The sequence below is a fragment of the Caloenas nicobarica genome, chromosome 4, assembly GCF_036013445.1.
Source record: "Caloenas nicobarica isolate bCalNic1 chromosome 4, bCalNic1.hap1, whole genome shotgun sequence".
NCBI lineage: Eukaryota > Metazoa > Chordata > Aves > Columbiformes > Columbidae > Caloenas > Caloenas nicobarica.
The window spans coordinates 295,363-313,651 of NC_088248.1; the positions used below are offsets into that span (position 1 = coordinate 295,363).

The 18,289-nt window shown below is 53.7% G+C and overlaps 1 long non-coding RNA gene across 40 annotated transcripts in view; it reads right to left on the reverse strand.

Moving 5' to 3' along the window:
* Positions 1-10,465: 10,465 nt before the first annotated feature.
* Positions 10,466-18,289, reverse strand: part of LOC135988763 (uncharacterized) — a 55,517-nt gene continuing 47,693 nt past the window's right edge. For 38 of the 40 annotated variants that reach the window (XR_010606223.1, XR_010606198.1, XR_010606206.1 and 35 more), the window contains 6 exons: positions 16,285-16,420; positions 16,080-16,163; positions 15,771-15,839; positions 15,022-15,138; positions 11,928-12,116; positions 10,466-10,718 (listed from right to left, as the gene is read on the reverse strand). This is a non-coding gene — a long non-coding RNA (uncharacterized LOC135988763). Of the gene's footprint in view, positions 10,719-11,927; positions 12,117-13,644; positions 14,308-15,021; positions 15,139-15,770; positions 15,840-15,870; positions 15,981-16,079; positions 16,164-16,284; positions 16,421-18,289 lie in introns of those variants that run through there. The other 2 variants (XR_010606202.1, XR_010606216.1) reach the window with 2 other exon arrangements.

Consider the following 18,289-nt stretch of genomic DNA (forward strand, 5'->3'; position numbering starts at 1 on the left):
ACCTCATTGGCTGCCTACGCACGTCAATCGCCATTCTCGCCGCCTATCAGCGCTCCGCCCCTCAACCTTGCTCGCGCCGTCTGATTGGCCCGCTCTGCATCCTCACTCGCCTGCTCGCCGCCCTGCGGGGACCCCGAGCGCGTTTGGCCGTGCAGCTTCAAAGATGGAAACTAAAAAGTAAAGAACAAACCGCGGTCATTCGCTTATCCTAAAAAGGTGTGCGGATGCCTACCCACACCACAAAAAGCCCTTAGCTTTCATTTTCCTCCGGCGCTAAAATTGCATAGGTGTGAACTCGTAAAATTAAACCATCCATCTCCCAGACACACGCTTCGAACTTGACTACGGTGGGTTTCTGTTTGTCTTACACCAACGGACTTGCACATTTGTGAGCAAACACATTCATTTTGAAGCACAGCCCCTCCCGGGGGAAAAACACGTCTTAGTCATTGAACAAAAACAAAATCCGACTTGGAGCTCCCAAACATTAGGGAGCGGCGGGGAAACAAACGAAAGCGAAGACCAACAGCAGCATCGTAAAGTAGTATTCAGCTTCGATTCTGATCACGTACTTAAAAGCCTCTCTCAGCCCTACGAACAATTAGTCCTTTTCTGGAAGGACACATTTTTTTACCTGAATGTCCTCAATTGAAGACTCCACTAAACAGAACGGGGATCGAGCCGCAGGACAACATGCCATCGACATATTAACGAGGAAAAAAACCCACAAGTGAACCCCAGGTTCGATTACTACTTTCCATCCCGGTTCATTCCTTACATTCCAACTGGCACCCAGGTGCTCCAAAATTAACTATACCCGTGCCACTTCTCACTAAAAATTCCGTTCTACGTTTAAACATTCAAGGCTATTTCCAGCGCGCCCATAAATTCACTGTCAACAAAGACAAGAGAAACGCTCAACCCTAAGGAGCGCCGGCCGGCAGGTTTCTCCCCCCTCTGCCCGGGACCGAGAAGACGCCGCCACCGCCGCCGCCTCCTGCCGCCTCCTCGCCCGTGCCCCCTCGCAGCGGGGCTGCCCCACGACAGCCGGGGGCCTCTCTTTTTTTCCCGGCGGCCGGTCCGACCGCTGCCCCCCCCGCTTTCTGACGGCCACGGCCACGACCCCGCCCGCAGCGGCAGCGCCCCCCTCGCCCCCGCCCCGGCACGGGCACAGGGCGCAGCTTCCCAGCTGCAGTACCGGCCTGTGGCCACCAGACGGCGGCACCGAGCGCGGGCGCGCCGCCCCCCCCGCGCCGCCGCAGCGCGCCCGCTTCTTTTCAGACCCCCGGCCCTTCTTCTTGACCCGCGGGCAGCTTCAGCTGCCCTGGAACGCGCTTTCCCAGAGCCGCGCGGACGACAGACACGCATACCCACGTACACTTCCCCAAGCCTAAGCGTAGCCAGGATTCCCTTCCTCGCCCTCAACGTTTTTGTTCAAGAGTCCAGCAGCTCACCTGTCCTCGCGAGCTGCCTCGCTGCAAACGAACGAACAGAAAAGAAAAAAAAAAAAGAAAAGAAAACAAGAAAAGGAATGATCTCTTCCAGGCAGTTTCTCAAAACAGTCGAGAGATTATAAAATGGCACGTGTCTTTTCCAAGCAGAATGAGCCTGTGATTCCACGAAAAAGGAGGGCAAGGAGCAGGTCAGCTTGTCAGAGAAAGACAGGGACAGGGAGCAAGACAAGGCGACACAGAGAGAGAGGCAAAAGGGACAGGGAGGCAGGGCAAAGGGAAGGAGAGGCCAAGATCAGAGACCAGCAGCAGGACACAGACGGTGGGGAAAACTCCTAGAATGGGCAGCGGGAGAGACAGACCAAGGAGAAACGGGCGCCGGGCCGTGGGACAGGGAGCGGGGCAGACCGTCACGGAAACAAAAACAAAGAGGCAACGGGACAGAGAAACGAGGGGAAAGACAAGGAGAAGGGCAGAGAAACAGGAACGGGGGCGGGCAGGGAGCAGGACCGAGAGATGGAGCGAGGAAGGGAAAAAAGGACGGGGGCAGAATGCAGGGAGAGAAACGACGACAGGGAGCAGGACAATAGCATGGGCTGCAGGACAGAGACGGAGGAATTGCAAAAACACAGACGCGAGGAGCACCACAGAACGACAGCCAGGGGAAAGAGGCACAGAGAGCGGGACGGTGCCGGAGCGGAAAAAAACAAACCAAACCAACGGCGCTGGGCCGCTGGAGAGAGATACGCAGAAAGAAAAAAACACCCAGGAAGAGAGAAAAGAAAGAGGGGATGGCTGGCTGGGGGAGCGAGGGGAAAGCAGTTAGAAAGGGCGGGAGAAGGACCGCCACAGAACAACAGAAAAGCCAGCGAGGCCAGGCAGGACAGGGGGGCCGTGACACTGCTTGTCTAGCAGTATAATCTGCGATCTGCCAATTTATTTCCAGTTTCCTGATCACTGCTCCCTTTCGATGCCCTTTGCAACGCACGATGGCAACTCTTCTAGCAACGGCACAGCTTCCAACAATTGGAGCATCATATTTAATCTGTCTTCCTTCTGCTGTTAATAAACTTTGTTCTTTTCAAATGGCACGCACCATTCTAAAAACATACTTTGAAACAGTGCAAATATTAACCTCCTTCTCTTTGGATAATTCTAAAGCTCGTGTGAGCGCAGCTTTCTGGGCAGAAGTCTCTGCAGGTAAAGGTTTAGTTTCGATTACCTTGTGGGTAGTTGTCACCGCACACCCGGCTTGACGTACTCCTCGCTTTACGCAGAGCTGCTTCCGACGGTGAACCAGGAGCCTTCGGCATCCTCCGGTGGCTGGCTGGTCCTTTAGATCCGGTCCGCTGGAGTAAACAGCTTCTGTTGTTTCCGAGCAATCGGACACCACAGGCTCCGAAACAGATCCACTGAGGAGAGAAGCTGGATTGACAATGTCAGTAGTAGCAATATTTCCATCATCTTGTTCCACCCACACGGCCTGGTATTTCAGGGGACGCTAATACAGTCATTTGCTGTCCCACAGTGAGCTTACGAGCTTCCCGCACATCGAGCGCGACAGCTGCCACGGCTCAAAGACAGCCAGGCCGGCCTTTGCTCGCTTCGTCTGGTTGCTTAGGGAAGCAGACCACGGCTCGCTTAGGAGACCTTAACCGCTGTGCCGGAACACCCAAAGCAATACTTTGCCTTTCGTGTGAGTACAACCAAAATGGTTTGGTGACACCTGGGAGGCCCAGGGCCAGAGCCCTCGCCAGTTCCTTTTTCAGTTGCGAAAAAGCCCTCCCGGCTTCTCCCGTCCAATTCAACTCGGAGCTGTTTTCTTTTAACAGTTCGTACAAAGGCTTTACTGAGAGTCCATCATTACAAATCCAAAGCCCGCACCAACCTGTCCTTTCAAGAAACGTCCGCAGCCCTTTCACCGTCGCCGGTTCCGGCGTCCGGCAAACAGGTTCTTTCCGCTCTGTCCCCAGCTCTCGCCGTCCTCCGGAGATCTCCAATCCCAGATAAGTCACTCGGTGCCGCATCAGCCGGGCCTTCTGTTGGGAAACCCCATGCTCACTTAATCGCAGAAAATCAGTCAGCTTACAGTCCATTGCACACAACCCTCTTCGGGTTTCGTGCCTATAAGGAGACAACAAAGTCCCACTGCCCGGAAGAGCTTCCCAGGCGTCACGTTCTCGTGCTAACTGGTTTCCGAAAATCACAGGGCTGCTCCTGAATCCCCGGGGTGACACGACCCAGGTTAATTGGGTCTTTCTCCCAGTAAAGGGATTTTCCCACTCAAAAGCAAAAAGCTTCTGACTCTCTTTGGCTAATGCAAGACAGACAAAGGCATCTTTGAAATCCAACACGGTAGACCATTTGTGATTATCTCGCCATTTATCTAACAATGTGTAAGGGTTAGCTACTACCGGGTGTCAATCTGCGGTAATTTTGTTTATTGCTCTCCAATCTTGCACTAACCTATAGCTTTTACTGCCTGGTTTCTTTACAGGCCGGATTGAAGTGTTCGCTTCTGACTCACCTTCTATCAGCAGCCTAAACTGCAAAAAGTTACCGGTCATTTCTTTTACCCCTTCTCTATGCTCTAATTTCAGAGGATACGGTCTAGTTCTGACTGGTCCGGCTCCAGCTTTCAAATTCATTTTCACTGGTTCTGCATTCCTTGATTTACCAGGAACTGCCGAAGCCCATACCCCTGCAAATACTCGATCCAATATTTCCCGAGCTATTTGGCTTTGCTTGTCAGTTTGAATCATTGCCAATTAAAGTCCCGGCTCTTTTGTCTTGAATCTCACTTTCCCCCGTTTGAATGTTATGATTGCTTTCAATTGTTTTCACAGGTCTCGTCTTAGTAACAGTTTTGGCGACCTAGGCATATAGAAGAACTTATACATTCCGACTGGTTTTCCTAACTTATATTTGATTGGCCGTAAAAATAAAGCTTTCTTTTGTTGGCCAGTGGCTCCCACTACAGTTACAAAATCTTTATCTGAGGGTATCGTTTCCTGGTTCAAAATAGAACAAGATACTCCAGTATCAATTAAACACTCCGTTTCTTTTCTGTGTTTCCCTGGCTTTACTAGGACCGGTGGATCTGCTAGGCTGGATTCCTCAGGTTCCCGTCAATCAACTTCTGCCACTGACCATTACATCTCATCGAGGTTTCTCTATTCACGTTATCCCCAGGGGGCTCCCCAGTCTTCCCGGTGAGCTAAAATACACCCTAGCGGGCTCTTTTTCGGCATTTTTTCGGATTGGCTGCTTTCCACGCCACCGCGCCGTCCCATTGGCTGCTCCTCCCCGTGTTCCGCCCCCACGAACCCTCCTCGGGGCGCAGCCGCGCGAGGACCGCGCCATTGGGGCCCGTTTTCCCCACAAGCACGGCTCCCAGAGCCGACTCTCCGGGGCGGCGGAGCCGCCGCGGAGCCGGCCGGGCCGGGCACTCACCGGGGCCGCGCAGAAACGGCGACGAACGGGGGCGCGGCGGGACCGCTCCGGGCTCCAGCGGGGCGCGCACACGGCCGCCGAGAGCGCCGCCCGCGCTTGCCAGCGGCCATCTTTGCGCATGCGCATCGGGAAGCCCGCCGGACACGCCCCTTCCTGCCCGCCCCTTCCTGCCCGCCCCTTCGCCTCCCTTCCCGCAACCCGATTGGCTGCCTATGCACGTCAATTTCCATTCTCCCCGCCTATCATCACCCCTCCCCGTTTGCCCCGCGCGGCGCTCCGCTCCGCCCCTCCAGCTTTCTCGCGCGTCCTGATTGGCCCGCTCTGCACCCCCCTTCGCGTTCTCTCCACCCACTCGCTGGAACCTCCAGGCGATTTGCACAGCCGGCGCGGCTTTCCCTTCTATTTAACTTCTGTTTCCATTTCTAGTTCTTTCTCGGTCCGTTAGAGCCCTCGGATGCTCCATCTGCATACATATATATATACACACATATATATACACACATACACACATACATACATATAGGTATCTCTCTATATATCATCTACAGAAACTTAAAAATAATTTCATATGTGTGTATATATATACGCATAAATATATATGACTAGAAATAGAAATATAGCTTCCCAGGGAAAACAACTGCCATGGGGCTGGGCTGCAGAGCAGCGAGTGGGTGGGGAGGACAGAGCTACGGGGGGAGACAACGGGCGCTTTGGGGCAGCGCAGGTGCCCCGGGGGTCCGCGAGCAAAGGGGCGACGGGGGGGCAGTGTGGAACGGGGGGGCCGGAGAGGAGAGAGGAGGGAGCGGGGACACGTCTCATGGGGGAAAAAATGCCCGCGGGGCACGTTTGGAGAGAAATCTTTTGGGGAGGGGCAGAGACACGCGGGAGGCAGTGCGAGTAGAAAGGTGCGCGGGGCGGGGCGGGGGGTGGGCACGGGACGTGTGTGGGGGTGACCTGCACCTGGGGGGTCCACCCGGGACCACCCACAGCAGACGACTCACCTGGGACAACCCGCAAAGGAGAATTCGCTCTGAAGAACCGACCCACGACAGAGACTCCACACCGGATCATCCCCAGCAATGCCCCTGCAACTGCTGGCGTTTCACTCCGTATTTGCCCCAAAAAGGGGGGCAGTGTGCCTGTCCGTAAGACAAGTTTGTTTGTTTTTTTTTTTTCTTAAACTCTTCCAAAATGCCTAATTTTGAGAGGTTTTGGCACTTTTTCACAACATGCTTTTGGTTCAATGCACGAAAATACGGTTCGTTTTGCTTTCCAGCTGCGCGCATCCAGGGAGAGTTCGCTTTCCCCAGGGCCTAAAATTCTTCTTTTTCTTATTATTTTCCCCATTGCACATGCAGACTCAGGGTGTTCGGCGTGTTTCTCAGCTGCTGTGGCGGGTCACGCTCTCTGTGCGCAGCCCCAGAAGGGGGCATCAGGCGTTCACAGCTCCCCCTCTGAAAAACAAAAATTCCAAATTAGAGTTCGGCGTCTGAAAAAAAAGAGCGCAGAAGAAAGCAGAGGAATTCAGTCGGAATAAGGGAGAGGAGAGCAGCTGAGCTAACGGAGGATTTGGGGGAAATGGGCCACCTTGAAACACAAGGCATCTTTTAAAAGCCAGAGCGATTTGAGCAATTCAAGACAACATTAAGACAAACTGACACCATTTGGGACACACTCAGCGGACAAGGAAACGCTCTCGCTGACGCTAGAAAGCGTCTCGCCCCTTCCCTCCGGCACCGCCGCAGGAGACAACCCCAGCGAGGCCGCGGGACGGGCTCGCGCCGCCAGCGGGATCTGCGCTCACGGATCCGCCGCCACAGCTCCGGCCCTCGCGACGCTGCTGCTGCTGCTGCTGCTGCTGCTGCTGCTACGCATCTGGCTCAGTCAGTAAAGCTGAAAGCGTGCAGCTCCAGAGAGTGACACTAAAAAGCAAAGAACCAACCGCGGTCATTCACTTTATACTAAAAAGGCATGCGGATGGTTACTTACACCAGAAAAAACCCTTCTCTTCCATTTTCCTTTGGCATTTCCTTTGGCACGGGCGCCTGCGCCATCGCCCAGCGGCAGCGCTCGCTGGCCGTGCGCTGCAGTACCCGAGTTTCGCCACACGACGGCAGCACCGAGGCGCGCCGCGGCACCGCATTGGGGCGGCCGCCTGCAGTACCGCGCTTTGCCCACAGGACGGCAGCACTGAGACCCGGCGCGGCAGCCCCGGGCCAGCAGGCGGGCCGCGTTCCGCGGGAATCCCGCAAAAAAAACCCAAACCAAAAACAAAACAAAAAAAAACAGAGAGCCGCGGCAGGAAAGCGCCCCTGTCGCAGGGACGGCCGCAAGTCCCAAAAACGAACACCGCCGCCCGCCAGCCCGGTGCCGGGAGGCTAACGCGCCCGGCTTGCTCTGCTGGCCGACGGCACCCGGAGGCAGCGCCTCTGAGTCCCGACCCCGGCTGTCCCCGGCCCGCGGCAGCATGCAAGCACGCGATCGGCCCGCTCTGCACTTGAATTGCCATTCCCTCCGCCCATCGCCTCCCCGCCCGAAGCGCAAAGCCACGTGCATATTGGGCGCGAGGCCTTGCGCTGTCTTTTTGTGTGCGCGTTTTCTTTTTCCTTCTCTTGTGCCACGTTGTCCAGAAAGGGGAAGCTGAGCGCGTGGGTGCCACAGCTCCACGGGGCTCCTCTCCACGGGGAGGGCGCTCGGGCCGGGAAGGACCCTGAGCCTGGCGTGGGTGGACACACCCAATCGCACGTACGGACACAGAACCCGCCGGGCCTCGCCCTGAGCTTCCGCACTTCCGCCAAAGCGGCACCCCACTCGCCACGCCACCGAGCCTGCAACCGCACCTTAGCTCTGTTTTTAAACATCCCCCTGACAAAAGGGGGCTGCGCCGCTCCCGGAGAGACTGCAATACCGGGAACGGGCGCTGCACCGGAGACGCGGCTCCAGGCCACAGACCGTTAGCCCACCTGCCCTAAGAGTCACACGCCTCTCACCAGCTTCGCGAGCTCGGCCATGAGGGCAGGAGGGGGAAACCTAACTAAACACCTCCCCACCGCACTGGCCCATCCCGTTCCTCCTGTTCCAACGTCACGGTCACCCTCGCCACGCCCGCACTCACCTGCCGCCTATTTCGCCGCTCCGTTCCCCTCGCTCCCTCCCACCGTCCCGCCGCGCTCAGCGGGCACCGACACCCGGCGGGAGGTTCCCGCCTGTCACCTCATGCCCCTCTGCCGGCTCCGGGGACCTCACGAAGGACTGCCCTGCCCTGAACCGCCTGCCTCCAGATCCCCGGGAGCCGGCCGCAGCGAGAGCTCCGCAGCCTCCCGTCCCTCGCCCCGACGCCCGTCCCGTTCATTCCCGGTACCCCCCCGAGACACCACGGACACGCTTGCCAGGGAGCTAGCTATTCCAACCGGATTGAGTCGGCGCGCTCTCATTGGCTGCTTTCCACCCCACCGCGCTGCCCTCCTATTGGATGCTCCTTCCCGCGCTCCGCCCCCACAAGCCCGCGCCTGCGCCGGACCTGACTGAGGACTGCGCCCATTTGGGCATGCGCAGTAGGGGCTTCACAAGCACCGCCCCTCCGCCAACCTCATTGGCTGCCTACGCACGTCAATCGCCATTCTCGCCGCCTATCAGCGCTCCGCCCCTCAACCTTGCTCGCGCCGTCTGATTGGCCCGCTCTGCATCCTCACTCGCCTGCTCGCCGCCCTGCGGGGACCCCGAGCGCGTTTGGCCGTGCAGCTTCAAAGATGGAAACTAAAAAGTAAAGAACAAACCGCGGTCATTCGCTTATCCTAAAAAGGTGTGCGGATGCCTACCCACACCACAAAAAGCCCTTAGCTTTCATTTTCCTCCGGCGCTAAAATTGCATAGGTGTGAACTCGTAAAATTAAACCATCCATCTCCCAGACACACGCTTCGAACTTGACTACGGTGGGTTTCTGTTTGTCTTACACCAACGGACTTGCACATTTGTGAGCAAACACATTCATTTTGAAGCACAGCCCCTCCCGGGGGAAAAACACGTCTTAGTCATTGAACAAAAACAAAATCCGACTTGGAGCTCCCAAACATTAGGGAGCGGCGGGGAAACAAACGAAAGCGAAGACCAACAGCAGCATCGTAAAGTAGTATTCAGCTTCGATTCTGATCACGTACTTAAAAGCCTCTCTCAGCCCTACGAACAATTAGTCCTTTTCTGGAAGGACACATTTTTTTACCTGAATGTCCTCAATTGAAGACTCCACTAAACAGAACGGGGATCGAGCCGCAGGACAACATGCCATCGACATATTAACGAGGAAAAAAACCCACAAGTGAACCCCAGGTTCGATTACTACTTTCCATCCCGGTTCATTCCTTACATTCCAACTGGCACCCAGGTGCTCCAAAATTAACTATACCCATGCCACTTCTCACTAAAAATTCCGTTCTACGTTTAAACATTCAAGGCTGTGATTCCACGAAAAAGGAGGGCAAGGAGCAGGTCAGCTTGTCAGAGACTCCACACTGGATCATCCCTGGCAATGCAACTGCTGACGTTTCTCTCTATTTGCCCCAAAAGGAGGGTGGTGTGCCTGTCCATAATGCAAGTTTTTTTTTTCTTTCCTTACTTGTCCAAAATATTTAAATTTGAGAGGTTTTGGCACTTTTTCACAACATGCTTTTGGTTTAATGCATGAAAATATGGTTCATTTTGCTTTCCAGCTGCACACGTCCAGGAGAATGTTGCTTTCCCATTAGCCCTAAGTTTTTCTTTTTATTTTCCCCCTATCACAGACCCACATTCAGGGCATCAGGGTATGCTTGTGCTGCCGTGGCATCTACAGCTCTGTGAGCGCAGCCCTGCAGGGGCAAGTCCCTATTTGGGGAATCGGCCCCAAATTGTGGAGGGAAAAATTGGGGTCTGCATATTGGGGTCAGCCTTTTTCAGGGGGACCCTCACGACACATCCTCCACTCCCCTACTCCCCCATCCGCATCATCAGCCCCCAGTCATGCTAGGGCGCCACAAGTGACACCATCACACAAAGCAAGGGAAACAGCCCCAACTGGCAGCTCATTACAGCAATGCCGTTTACATACGTGCATGGCCCTTGGATTAAATCCCCTTCATTCGTAGTTGCTGTGCAAGGGCTGCCTTAGGTACTAGCAGGTACTGATGGCTGGTGCCTGTGGCATGATGCAGCTCAGCTTGTTCCCACTGCGTCACTGCATTACATTGTACAAAGCCCTTTTTGATTCCCCAAGTGTTTCCAACACCCACCAAGCAGAGCAGTTCACATGCCTGCAGCAGCACTTGCAGCTGCCCTATAGTTACCTCTCCCTATAGCAAGATAAATGCACTTAGTAAAGTACATTTTATTTGTTTTTTAACTCATTAAAGCTGCTGTCGTGTCACACAAGGTCACACATAGGCGTTTGCCCCCAAATCTTAGGATGCCAGCACACACCCGTCCGAATTAAGTGTTCGAGTTTGTTTCAGGCATGATAAGTCATTTTCCCCCTTTTTATTCAAGGACCATACAACCACCAGGCTAGTTGTTGGTTTAGTCCATTTTTATTCATGTACAATTACAACAGTTCATATTCATATGGAAGTTACGACTGATTGATTTACAAGCTGGCCAAAGGCCAAGTTCATTGGAACAAGCACAAGCTGAAATGAGCAGGAACTGAAGAGGAACTGGAACCAAAGCGAGCTGGAGCCACAGAACAACTGGAGCCAAAATGAGCTGGAGCTGAAGAAGAGCACGAGCTGAAACCAACCATCAGCCGGAGCAGTCCATGAGCTGGGGCTGCAACCAAACTTGACCTGAAACAAAAGGAGCAGAAGCAACAAAATGAGCTGGAGTCAAAACTGACTGGAGCTGGAAACAAAAAATCAAAAATCATCTGAATGTGAACTGGAGCCTCAATCGAGCTGTGAAAGAGAACATGCTGGAGGTGTCCACAAGCTGGACCTGAAACAAATGGGTGCAGAAACAGCAAGCTGGAGCAGAACACAAACTGGAGGTGAAACTGAGCTGGAGACAAAACTGAACTAGAGCCTAAAATGGGAATAGGCTCGCGTGGTCCTGTCGTGTTTTAACTCCAACCAGCAATCAAAACCACAATAGTCGCTCGCACTCCTCTGTCCCCAAAAAGGGGAGAGAATCAAAAGGGAAGGGAGAAAGTAATGGACTGAGATAAAACCAGTTTAATAACAAAATTATACTAATGTACCGCTACTAATAAGACATATAAAATGGAAAATAGAACATAAAAGCTGGTCAATGCAATTCCTCACAAACTCCATCCGTATCAAACAGACAGTCCCAGAGAGAGAGAGAAAGAGAGGGAGAGAGGAGGGAAGAGAGGAGGAGAAGCAGCACCTGGTTCCGAACAGCTGATCCCGGGGAGACAAGAGCGAAAAAGGCTGAAAGGCCCAGAGGTCACCGCAAAGCGACAGAACAGCAAAAGACTGAAATAAAAGAACTCCCGCACACAACCGAAACGGGACAGAACCGGAATGGGTCTACCTGGCCAGAAAAACTAACTCCCATGAAATACAAAGCCTGACAGCACTGATACGGAATATTCTCATTGATCAGCCCAAATGTCAGTCACGGTCTGTCCCACCCCTCGCCCCTTCCCAGCTGCTGCCTCACACCTGCAGGTAGAGCCCAGAAAGTCCTTGGTCTCTCAGACAACAGTAAGTTCTTACATATTCTTCATTCCAACTCAAAAACCACTGGAAAGTTACTTACAAAAAACATTAATTCTGTCCAGGGTTTCATCTTCTTGTTCTCAAAATAAACCCAAACAATGACCATGCTAGCTACAAAAAATAAAAGTTTCTAACTGCCTGAAGAAAATTAACTCACTTTCAGTCAGACCAGCATGGGTCTGCAAGCTGGACCAGAAATAAACAGGGGCAGAAATAAATGCCCTGAACCTGCAAACAAGCTGGAGCCACAAACGAACTGGAGGAACCTGAACGAAACACGCGCAGAAGCTGAACAGAAAACCAGAAGTAACCAACCTGAAGGCACAACGGGGCAGGCATGGGGAAGTCCCCGCTGCGTTTCGGTGCGGGCAGGGCCGGCAGGGGCAAGCGCGGGCAGGTGCAGGCAGGTACCCGCAACCTGGGCTTGCCGCAACATGCAGGTCCCTTCGATGCAAGCGGTTGGTTCCTGGCGTGGCCGGGGCTTCTCTGTCCATCCGTCTGTCCCTGCACAAGGAGAGATTTGGGACAGTCAGAGCTCCTGATGGCACGGAACAGCCCAAGCAGCCTGCGGAGCCGCTGCCCCTGCAAACCGGCTGCCTCCTGGGCAGCAGCTCTGCAGTGCTGCACACCTGCAACAGCAGCGGAGGGAGAAACGAGGCCAGAACACCAAAAACATCCCATTTCTCCCTAGGAGAGGGGCAAGAGCCAGTATCCGGCTGGAAACCCGCCCGCCTCATTCTGCAGTGGCAGCACGGACTCACGAGCAGCGGCCCCGGGCTGGGGATGGGGTTGGCACCGCACCAGTGCCTGCAGGGTCCGGGCTGGACCTCAGCTGCACCCAGTCCCACCTCCCCAAACGCCCCTCACAGCCACGGCCCCCAGATGTGCAGCTCCGCCCTGCCCCGGCTCAAGGCTGTGGGGATGGCAGCCACAGGGCCCCCTGCACCCACAAATAGCCCCTGGCCGCACAGGGAGCCCAGCTGGGTGGCACAGACCCCAGCTCCATGGCACTGAGCTCCTGCCAGCCCCAGGGGACACGCACCGACCGGCACCCGCGGCGACCCACCAGCGCTGCCGCACTGGCACCGGGACCCCTCCTTCTGCCGCGGGCCCCACGCGAGCCCTGCCGGGGGACAGGACCCCCCTCCCTGTCCTGCCGCAGGATGAGGGGTGAAGCCGATGTTCCCTGAGCACTGACCTGCTCTCCAGGCTCCCAACTGCCCGAGTCCCCAGGGCACGGCAGCCCGGGCCCAGGACACCCCCTGGGCACGTCCCCCCCCGCCAGCACCGCCGGTGCTTGCCGCCCTGGGGCTGTGCTCCTCGCCCGGCGCGGGATGAGCCTTCCCCACACCTCGGCACAGCCCCGGCTGCTCCCTGCTGCCAGCACCTCCCGAGGGACCGGCAGCACCAGGGTGGCCACCGCGCCCCGAGCCTGGCCAGGTCAGTGTCAACCTGTCACCGACGTGGCCACGCCAGCTGGTGCAGATGCCTGAAGCGGCCTTCATTTCCACTGCAGCATGTTTTGAGCTAAAACCAGAAGTTTTGAAGTTAAACAACGGATTCACACAAAGCCCAGAGGCACCCCCAAATGCTCCACTGAGGGATGCCTGGGGAGACCCCATGCCCAGGGACCCCAGTGCCACCGCCCGCTGGGTCCCCTTCGCCCCCAGGAAGCACCGGGGACCCCCAGCCCCAAAGGCTGAGCTGCAGCTGCTGCCCCCTAAGAGGGGACCCAAAAGGGTCGGTGCCAAACCCCACCTGTAAAGTCACTGGGTCCCAGCCAGGGACCCATGGGGGATCCCACACCAGGAGGGAGAAGAAAACAAGCGGCTCGCCGGCAGCTGCCCCACAGGCAGCCTCAGAATGGAGCAGGAGCTGAGCACCAGGGACGGGGTCCCCAGTCCGGAACGGGGCCCAGCTCCTACCAACAAATTCGCATCTGGCCCAGGCCGAGCGAGGAGAGGGGCTGGAACACAAAGTACACAATCACTAAAGTAAAGATTTATTCATGTGCATGAGGCATCCCAGGGCACCCCAAATATGGTTTCACCCGGGGTTCTTACTCACTTCAAATGCTCAAGTACCACACAGTGTGACTAATCACTGGCACCCACACTACCCATCGCTTATCACAGACAAACTTTGCCAAGGAACTCTGTTTCTGCAGCTTTCTTGCTGCTCATCTGTTGGTCCAGGCGTCCCTGGGGTCCGTCTCCCTGGAGTCACCTCTCTGTGACACCAGCTGACTCCAGAGCGGTTCCAAAGCTGCGTCAGAGGGGCTGCGATGCCAGCGTTACCTCGCTTGTCTGGGGCTGTCCTTCATTCTCCATGAACAGCTCTCAGGTTCCACCAAGCAAAGTCAAACAGAAAGGCTGTTCTTGTCTGGGTGACCTGAACAAAGCCTGCAACAGTTCCGATCCAGACTCTCTGTCCCCAGAAGCACGGGCAACACGACTCCCCAGCCCCGTTCCCGCAGGAACCAGCTGCAGCTGCTGAGCATTACCAGGGGTGGGGAGAAGGAAACAAACCATCCTTCACATAAAGTGCCAACAGCCGAAACTGAGAACCAGAGAAACTGGAAACCCGGTTCCCACACAGGTGGAGCCCATCAGGTACCTCCAGCTCTTGGTGGCTCTTCAGGTGCCTCCCATAGCTCACCATGATTAGCGCAGTAATGAGCATCTCTGTGTCCCCTCTTCGGAGAAGCCCAGGAAATGACAGTAAATCAGTAACCCTGCCTGTGGTTCTGGATGCCAAGACCATGCCCCGGTGTCCAGGGAATGCCCTGTCCATGCAGCCCAAACCAAGCTGGCCTGTCCCAGGCTGGAAATGGGGACAGTCCAGAGCAACCAAGATAAAATGTCACAGTTTTGGACCTTAGCAAATCAAGCAGTACTTGCATTACACGGAGACCACAAAAATGGCACCAAAACTGTGTTAATGCCACCAAAAGAGACCCAGCACGGAGCTGACCCCAAAGCCCCAACCCGGGGGGGCCCAGCACAGGCGGCAGCGGCCCCGGGTAATTCCCACTGCCCTGGGCTGGCAAGGCCCTGGTGTGCAACTCCAAACAGGCCCCTTGGCTCTTTGATTCTCTGATTTTGCAATAGAAAGGCAGGTAGCAAATTAGAGCAGTCCTCATCGGACCAGTGCTGAGCCCCTTTTCCTGTGAAAGGACAAGGAAAGCGGCTATTGGCATCCCCTAGAACTGGCCCGGCACAGGCAAATCCTCTTTCTAGCAGGATCTAACTTCCTGTTAGCAAACACAAAACCAGAGTAAAGATTAGCGTGCCGAACCTGACAGCCTGTAGTTAACCCCTGCCTGCTGGAGGGACCTCTGAGGTTGTTGCAAGGAGACACAACAGATGGATCACTTCTGGGGTGCCACTCTTCCACACGCATAACTCACCGAAGGAGTGAGGTACGGCAGCGCGAGGGAGGCAGGAGACACAATGCGAGGCTCTGAAACACTCGGGAGCGAAGAGCAGAGCAGTCCCAAGCTTCCACTTGTCTCCAGCAGAGCCACCTGTCAGGAGAAAGTGGCTTTATTGGGTAGCAGAACCAAAGACACACTAGAACTTAACAGCATCCCAGCGCAGCTGCTACACTGCGCTGCCTGCACCTGTCACGGGGCAACGGGGTAGCCAGCAAGGATGGGGAGAGAAAATAAGTGAGGTACTGTGGGAAAGTCATTTCAGCGCTGCCTGGAAGCCTAATTGCTGTTAGTTTTGATGAAAACCGAGTAAACGTTGCCCTCGAGCAACAGTGCAGCAGCAGAAAGCAATACAGAGAAATCAGTTTTGTGCTGAGGGAGAACGAGGTACATGTCCCTCAGAGATGGATGTGAGCATCCTGCAAATAATAGAAATCAGAGAAAAGAAACGATCTACAGACTGGTGTCAGTCTGCCGCAAGCGAGGTTAAGCATGGAAAGGAACCCAAAAGACAGGTTTCACTTTGCAATTGTACAAGCTTCGGCTTTGTAAGCGACCATTCCCTTGTAAGCCACAGCAAGTCAGTAAAACATCTTTCATAGTGAGAAATTACTGCATGCCTAAAACGCATTCTAGCTGGATCTCCTTGTCTGTTCGGACCGAAGCATGGCTGGGTTTTTGAGATGCAATGTTTAGAAAGGCGCTTAGAAGCATCCAGGACTCACCTGTACCTCTGCTGTAGTCTCCCTGTAGCTAAAACACGGCTTTTAAGGCCATCCGGCATAACGTCACATCTAGGTAATGATGTAAAATGCTGAATGTCTCAAATGTCTCAGATCCAACTCCTCTGCTGTTCTGCAACTGCACCACATCTTACCTCCTCAACACAGGTCTGTCTGCACTGCTGAGCCCGCCTGAGCTTCTGAACTCGGTTTCTAGAGGTAATGCTTCCTCTATTTCTACCCTCCCCAAAAAAGTCCGTGCTCCCCAAGCACCAACCAAGTAATCCCAGACCCGTTTTCCTCCCAACCTACCTGACTCGGAATGAGTCTCCAGTTACAGCTGTTGTCACTGGCTACAGAAAATTACTGCAGCCTGAAATAGATTCCTTTTAAACTCTGATAAAAGATGGAGAGAAAGGGCAGTTATGTTGCAGTGGGAGGAAGGAGAGCATGAAGTGTAAAAGCTGTCTGTTCTGGGTTTTGAAATGTCATTTAAGAAACCTTTTCCAGTGCTTACCCTTAGCTTGTCTGCATGGGTCAGGGCGGATTTGCTCACACTCAGCGAATATCACCACGTCAGGATGGCTGCCCAGGAATCTCACTGGCTCCACTGAGGCTTCAGAATTCACCAGGGAGCATTTCCTGTCCTCAAGCTGAAAAAATGCCATCTTAAAAGTGCTTATTGCTTATGTTTTATGCTTATGTTTTTCCCATGAAAAAGCTTTCTAATTATCTACCTAAATTTGCTCTTTGCCAGCTTATACCCAATGGCTATATCAATACTTTCTCAGAGCTAAACATGTTGGTTTTGTTTCCTGGTATTTACTTCTGAGGCTCAAGAACAGTGAAAGATGAGATCCTTCATCAGCATGTGCTGTGTGGGTTATACAACAGGGAGCTCTTTGCAGTTTCTCTCCAACAAAGGGCACCCTCTTCCAGTCCTTCAGCAGCATCTCCCTGAATTTGTTCTAAATTAACCTTTCCTGAATGCGTAGGCTTTGACAAATACAGGCTATTCCAGGTGAAGGCTTTGTAATACTCTAGGGAACTTTCAAAAACCACCACCTCCATCAGAAATACTTCATGTCGTGCTGTCCTAGGAACCCACCGAGTTACTAACTCACTCTTACTCTCCTTGGGTTAATAAACCCAGAGCTTCCTTATTGCCTGGTATTTCTTACTGATGAGCTCCCAGACTTAACAGCCAGAAAATCCGGCTGTGACTTAAATCACAGCCTTATGCTCAGCTCAGTGTGAAGTTTGATGCCATTTTTATTGTCTTACCTGCCTGACACAGTACGTAACGATGGCACACGTGCCTGTGACGCTATGCTTGAGAGGACAGGTAACTGCCCCTTACAGACGCCAGGGCAGACAGAAAGCAGGCGAGCTGCAACTCACACACATCCCCCTGTCCATTATTTGAACATAGAACCAAAAGCACTGGCCCTGAGCTGGATATATTTTGGGAATGATCACTCCAATATGCAGAGGAAAGGATCATTATCCTATGAGGCTACTGCAGGCATCTACAATGACATCCCATGTACCAGCAAGGTCGCAGCATGCTCCAGGACCTACAAGAACAAACCCAAACCTATAACTGCAGCCCCAAGCATAATTAATCTCCTGCACAGTAACTTTCCCTTTAACAACTAAAACACTTTCAAATTAGGACAATAAATTGGGGCACAAGATATCCCCACAATGCATCAACGCTTCATTAGCCATTCCGAGGAAAAGCAAATATTCACACCATCATATCCATGAGCAACTCCCCAGGACACAAACCTGAATCCTGCTCTGCTGGTTGCAAACCCCCATGCTCCATACAGCAGCACATCTCAGCATACACACACACAAAAGCAACACTTCCAGCTGAACAGGGACATTTCACTTTTTTTTCTGGGCAGAAAAGGCTTCTTTCAAATGAGGTTTTTCAAATTTCAGAGGATTTTTTTGCTTCACAAGGCCAGGGACTGTTTCAAGCCTCACAATGCATTCTGAGGTGCATAACAAAATATAAATACCTCATCTAAGTGTGAGATTCATGTTCCTATACCCATGCAGAACCCACAGAGACCGTTTCACTTCTGCTGAAGCCATCTGTGCTGCTGGCCACAAATCGTGACAGTCTGGTACCTGCACTTAATGTACTTGGGATGGGCCTGGGATCTGGAAAAGCCAGAACGGTTTCTCCCTTGTCTGTCTGTCTGTTCCCACGTGTTATTCTAAACGGATCTTTCTAATTTCAACTCTTGTTGTTTGGTTTGAAGGAACGTTGGCAAATTAGATAGTAAACGTTCAGTTCATAGACTGAACTCACCACACAGATCTAATGAAAGAGATCACAAAGACCACTGCGTGTAGGGCAACTGTTGACAGCACAGGTGTCACACACATTTCTCGCTGCATGCCCTCACGATGCCTCACCGCAGAGCAGACATCTGGACACGTCCTAAACTGAGATGTTTCTGCCTCACCCTTCACTCCAAAGGATGCTGACAGCTCATGTCTCCTGT